Here is a 6,366-nt window from a genome sequence, read left to right on the forward strand (position 1 = left end):
CTTCACTTCCGGAAAGTCCCCCTCCCCCTTTCGAACTGCCCTAATTCGATGGGGGTGTAAAAAGGAGGCCTGTCGCGTGCTGCGCGTGCGGTTCTCCCCGTGCGGTTCTGGAGGCGCTGAGGGCTCCCCTCGGTGGCCCTGTGAGGCGAGGCGCGCTCCCTTCTCCCCTCAGGAAGGCCCCTCCCGGCCAGATGTGCCCCTCCTCCGCTCGCCTGGCATCCCCGCCTGGAGCCCCGCCCTCGAGAACGAAGCCTCGGGGCCACCTCGCCTCTCCCCCTCAAAATGGAGCCTCCAGAGGGGCGCCGCACTCACCTCACCGCCTGGGCAGCTCCAAGCAGGCGCCAGTGTTGTTGCTGCTGCTGCTTCTGCCGGGAGAACGAGGCCGGGGGCGGGGCTGTCGGGGCGGGGGCGGGACAGGGCCGAGCCTGGCTCCCTCCCTGAGGGTCTCTCCCAAGCAGGCGGGAGGGAAGGAAAGGCCGCCTTGTTGACAGGCCTCGGCTGGGAAGTCGGGGCGCGCGCGCGGCTTCGCCACTCTGCCCTCACGTGCCTCGCTCGCGAAGGAGAAGATGCAAAGCCCCCCCCCCCCCCCCACATCTCTCTCTGAAAGACTTCATTCCACAAGAGGGCCAGTCATCTCCTTCATGGCGTTTCATGAGGCATCCTCTTCAAAGAGGAGGGACAATCCAGGGAAGTCATAGCTTGCTTTGGTAAGGCCTCACCTGGAATACCGTGTCCAGTTCTGCACACCACAATTCAAAGAGAAATATTGACAAGCTGCAACACATCCAGAGAAGGACAATAAAAATCACAAAAGATTTGAAAACCAAACCCTTTAAGGAGCTGGGTGTGTTTAGCTTGCAGAATAATAATAATAATAATAATAATAATAATAAAACTTTATTTATATAGCCCCCGGTGGCGCAGAGGGTTAAAGCACTGAGCTGCTGAGCTTGTTGATGGAAAGGTCGCAGGTTCGATTCCGGGGAGCGGCGTGAGCTTCCGCTGTCAGCCCTAGCTTCTGCCAACCTAGCAGTTCGAAAACATGCAAATGTGAGTAGATCAATAGGTACCGCTCCGGCGGGAAGGTAACGGCGCTCCATGCAGTCATGCCGGCCACATGACCTTGGAGGTGTCTACGGACAACGCTGGCTCTTCGGCTTAGAAATGGAGATGAGCACCACACCCCAGAGTCAGGGGACTTAATGTCAGGGGACTACCTTTACCTTTACCTACCATCTCCCCAAGGGACTTGGTGCAGCTTACATGAGGCCAAGCCCACAGTACATCAATAACAAAAGTAATAACAAAAACAATCAGAGAAGCCATTGAAATACACAAGCATGTGGACAATGTCAACAGAAAGGAGGAAACCATGAAAATGAACAAGATCTGGCTACCAGTATTAAAAAAAACTCTAAAATTGCAACAGCACAACAACAGAGAGGAAGCAGGCAGGGACATCTAATTACCTCTCAACAAAAGTTTGCTCCAGGCACAGTCAGCCCATTGTATGCTAATCAAGGTGGTCAGTTGAAACATTCACACCTAGCTCCAGCAGACAAGAGTCCTTTGTCTCACCCTGGTCTTTCCACAGATATATAAACCCTTTTTCCTACTTCCAACAGACCTCAGTACCTCTGAGGATGCTTGCCATAGATGCTGGCGAAACGTCAGGAGAGAATGCCTCTAGAACATGGCCATACAGCCCGAAAAAACCTACAACAACCCAGTATAATACAATTAATATAAATCGCATAAACAATAAACAGTGACACACAAGCATTTAAAAACCTATGGCCGGGCCAAATGTAATAGTTTAAAATTTAAAATAATAACGCTGGGTATCACCAAGGTAGGATATAACTGGTATAGGGCTTTCAAGGAGACATGAGGGAACGCAATCAGTGATAAAGTGTATTGTCGAAGGCTTTCATGGCTGGAATCACTGGGTTGTTGTAAGTTTTTCCGGGCTATATGGCCATGTTCTGGAGGCAATTTTTCTCCTGATGTTTCGCCTGCATCTATGGCAAGCATCCTCAGAGGTAGTGAGGTCTGTTGGAAGTAGGAAAAATGGGTTTATATATCTGTGGAATGACCAGGGTGAGACAAAGGACCCCTGTCTGCTGGGGCTAGGTGTGAATGTTTCAGCTGATCACCTTGATTTGCATTCAATGGCCTGGAAACGCCTGGTGGGAATCTCTTGTTGAGAGTGATTTTATGTGCCTGTTTGTTTCCCCTCTGTTGTTTTGCTGTTGTAATTTTTGAGTTTTTTAATACTGGTAGCCAGATTTTGTTCATCTTCATGGTTTCCTCCTTTCTGTTGAAATTGTCCACATGCTTGTGGATTTCAATGGCTTCTCTGTGTAGTCTGACATGGTGGTTGTTGGAGTGGTCCAGCACTTCTGTGTTCTCAAATAATATGCTGTGTCCAAGTTGGTTTATCAGGTGCTCTGCTATGGCTGACTTCTCTGGTTGGAGTACTTTGCAGTGCCTTTCATGTTCCTTGATGCGTGTCTGGGCGCTGCGTTTGGTGGTCCCTATGTAGACTTGTCCACAGCTGCATGGTACATGGTAGACTCCTACAGAGGTGAGAGGATCCCTCTTGTCCTTTGCTGAACGAAGCATTTGTTGGATTTTCTTAGTGGGTCTGTAAGTGGTTTGTATGTTGTGTTTCCTCATCAGTTTCCCTATGCGGTCAGTGGTTCCCTTGATGTATGGCAAGAACACTTTTCCTCTGGGTGGATCTTCATCTTTACTCTCGTGGCTTGTTCTCGGTCTTGCAGCTCTTCTGATGTCTGAGGTGGAGTATCCATTGGCCTGTAGAGCCCAGTTTAGGTGGTTCAGTTCACCTTGAAGGAGGTGGGGTTCGCAGATTCTTTTTTGCACAGTCTGCCAAGGCTTTAATTGTGCTTCTTTTTTTGACTTGGGTGATGGTTGGAGTTTTTATGTAGATATCTATCTGTGTGTGTGTGTGTGGGTTTTCTGTAAACGTTGTGACCCAATTGTTGATCTGGTTTGCGGATGACTAGGACATCTAGAAAAGGCAGTCTTCCTTCATTTTCTTTTTCCATGGTGAACTGGATGTTTGGGTGGATGCTGTTAAGATGTTCCAGGAACCTGTTGAGTTGTTCTTCTCCATGGCTCCAAATAGTGAGCCTTCACTATTAGTGAGCCTTCACTATTGTCTGTATAAATGTTTTAAATAAATAAATAGCCTCCAACAATTACTCCTCTGTAAATGAGGCAGGACACAGTGGACAAGCATACAGATGTCGAGTTGTCTGTTCTGCTCCACAGTCACATAAGGTGTGGGATTCTTTTAGGTAGTGCCATTTTGCCAGGTTGTCTTTTGAGCTGCCCACCGCTTCTGAGTCTGTTAAGGGACTTCTAAGTTGCCCATTCTTCGTTTGCCCCGGGAGGAAGACCCTCGCGGGGGAGAGGGGGGCAGCATCCAGTTGGGATTTCCTGGTTTAGCTGCCCAGAGGAATGCCCTTGCTTTGGCTGAAGGGACGCCAAGAGGAGTGGACATGGAAAAAGCCTTCTCGAAGACTGAGTAAATACAGTCGGGCGTCCCCCGGGCAACGTTTCTCATAAACAGCTAATCTTTCCAAATTCAAAAACATTGCTTTTAAACATTTGAAATAAGAGGAGGTTGAGAGGGGACATGATAGCTATCTAGAGTGGGGAAAATAAGTATTTAGTCAGATACCAATTGTACAAGTTCTCCCACTTAAAAAGATGAGAGAGGCCTGTAATTAACATCATAGGTAGACCTCAACATCATGCTTTGGGGCTGTTTCTCTGCAAAGAGACCAGGGTGAATGATCCATATACATGGAAGAATGAATGGGGCCATGTATTGTGAACTTTTGAGTGCAAACCTTCTTCCATCAGCAAAGGCACTGAAGATGAAACATGGCTGGGTTTTTCAGCATAACAATGATCCCAAGCATACCGCCAGGCCAATGAAGGAGCGGCTTCATAAGAAGCATTTCAAGGTCCTGGAGTGACCTAGCCAGCCTCCAGATCTCAACTCTATAGAAAACCTTTGGAGGGATTTGAAAGTCCGTGTTGTTCAGCGACAGTTTTAAAACATCACTTCTTTTGAGGAGATCTGCATGGAGGAATGGGCCAACATACCAGCAACAGTGTGTGCCAACCTTGTGAGGACTTACAGAAAGTGTTTGACCTCTGTCATTGCCAATAAAGGATATATAACAAAGTATTGAGATGAACTTTTGTTATGGACCAATTTTTTTTATCGTGTCATCAGCAACCATACCATTGTGTTACAATTCTAACAGAACAAAACAAACACACAGATTAAAAAAACAAAAACACAGATTTTGCAAACTTGGTAGTTGGTTAAATGTCCTTTGACCAGTATCTGGCCACTTGGAGTGCCTCTGGTGTTGCCGCAAGAAGGTCCTCCATTGTGCATGTGGCAGGGCTCAGGTTGCATTGCAGCAGGTGGTCTGTGGTTTGTTCTTCTCCGCACTCGCATGCCGAGGATTCCACCCTGTAGCCCCATTTCTTAAGATTGGCTCTGCATCTCGTGGTGCCAGAGCGCTGTCTGTTCAGCGCCTTCCAAGTCACCCAGTCTTCTGTGTGCCCAGGGGGGAGTCTCTCATCTGGTATCACCCATGGATTGAGGTGCTGGGTTTGGGCCTGCCACTTTTGGACTCTTGCTTGCTGGGGTGTTCCAGCGAGTGTCTCTGTAGATCTAAGAAAACTATGTCTTGATTTAAGTTGTTGACGTGCTGGCTGATACCCAAACGGGATGAGCTGGAGATGTCTCTGCCTTGGTCCTTTCACTATTGGCTGCTACTTCCCGGCGGATGTCGGCTAAGCAGTGTAATTTCTCCAGTGGTGTGGGGCGCAGACACCCTGTGATAATGCAGCATGTCTCATTAAGAGCCACATCTACTGTTTTAGTGTGGTGAGATGTGAGATTTGATGGACCGAATACTTACTTTCCATCATAATTTGTAAATAATTTTTTTTAAATCAGACATTGAGTGTTTCTGGATGCATTTTCTCGTGTTGTCTCTCATAGTTGAGGTCTACCTATGATGTCAATTACAGGCCGCTCTCATCTTTTTAAGTGGGGAAATTTGCACAATTGTTTTCTGACTAAATACTTTCCCCCCACTGTATCTATCTAGCTAGCTGTCTGTCTGTCTGTGTATGTGTGTACGTGATGGGGTGTCCCCTTACACAGACATAGCCCAGCCTCCACAACTGGCTATAGTTCCCACTGAGCAGGAGACGCCCCTGGCCCTCCCAAAACTGACATTGCAGGTTACCATGAACATGTCCAAGAGCCCTACCAATGTCCTCCACAAATGCCAACCTTGCCCACTACCCAAGTGAAGTCTTTTATACGGGACCATTTCAGCTTATATTTTCTGTTTTCCTCCACCAAAGACACCTCCCAGGGTTCCTTTCTCTCTCAATTGGTGTGGAATTTGCATGACTCTGTCCACTGGCTCTCCCATAACCCTTTGCAAGATCCCACTGCCTTTCCTATAGCACACAGCAAACAGGAATTGATCAGCAACTGAACATTCTTTAGGGGGTTGAGGAACTGACTCCATAGGATGGAAATTGTAGTTCACCCTGCATTAAGACACAGCATTGTGATCACCACTGACAATGGCCTGGACCACATTTTGCACACAGAACCCCCGTGACCAACAGAACATACTTGGGGGGGGGGGGGAATTCACCTAGATTTATAGTTGTTGTAGGTACTGTAATGTATAGTTCACCTGCAACCAAACAGCACTCTGGATCCAACCAACGATGGACCTGGAGCTATCCTCATGACCAGCAAAAACTGCAGTAGGATTTTGGGGGAAATTCACATTGATTTATAGGAATTATAGTTCACCTACACCCAGAGAGCATTGTAAATGCAAACAATGGATCTAGGCCAAATTAGGCATGCATACCCAATATGTCCAAATTTTAATACTGGTGGATTTTGGGTGAAATTAGCCTTGACATTTGTTAGTTTTAGGTACTGGGATTTATAGTTCACCTGCAATCAAACCACTACAAATCCCATCGATGATGGACCGGGACCAAACTTGGCACAGAGAATTCCTGTTACCAACTGAACATACTGCAGGGGTTTGGGGGGAATTGTTGCCTTATCACACTAGGCTTTGCTTCTGTGAAATGTATTATAGAGCATTGTGTTATGTCCAGTGAGAAGGGATCCCTCCTGTTCTCATTAAAAATTGCTCATTTCTTCCCCACTTCTACATTCACTCTTACAGAGATCACTCCAGGTGATAAGTCATGCCCATGGGCCATTTTGAGGCTAGTGGTCAGCACTGCAGTGAGAACAGGGATGAAGCG

General features: G+C 47.3%; 1 protein-coding gene across 3 annotated transcripts in view; it reads right to left on the reverse strand.

The window, feature by feature from the left end:
- TSPAN9 (tetraspanin 9) overlaps positions 1-420 on the reverse strand; it is a 186,981-nt gene extending 186,561 nt beyond the window's left edge. For 2 of the 3 annotated variants that reach the window (XM_060778078.2, XM_060778075.2), the window contains exon 1: positions 313-420. The gene's annotated coding sequence lies outside the window, so the exon portion shown is untranslated. The remainder of the gene's footprint in view (positions 1-312) is intronic. The other variant, XM_060778076.2, reaches the window with a different exon arrangement.
- Positions 421-6,366: the final 5,946 nt, after the last annotated feature.

This window comes from Anolis sagrei, chromosome 5, assembly GCF_037176765.1.
Source record: "Anolis sagrei isolate rAnoSag1 chromosome 5, rAnoSag1.mat, whole genome shotgun sequence".
In the NCBI taxonomy this organism is placed as follows: domain Eukaryota; kingdom Metazoa; phylum Chordata; class Lepidosauria; order Squamata; family Dactyloidae; genus Anolis; species Anolis sagrei.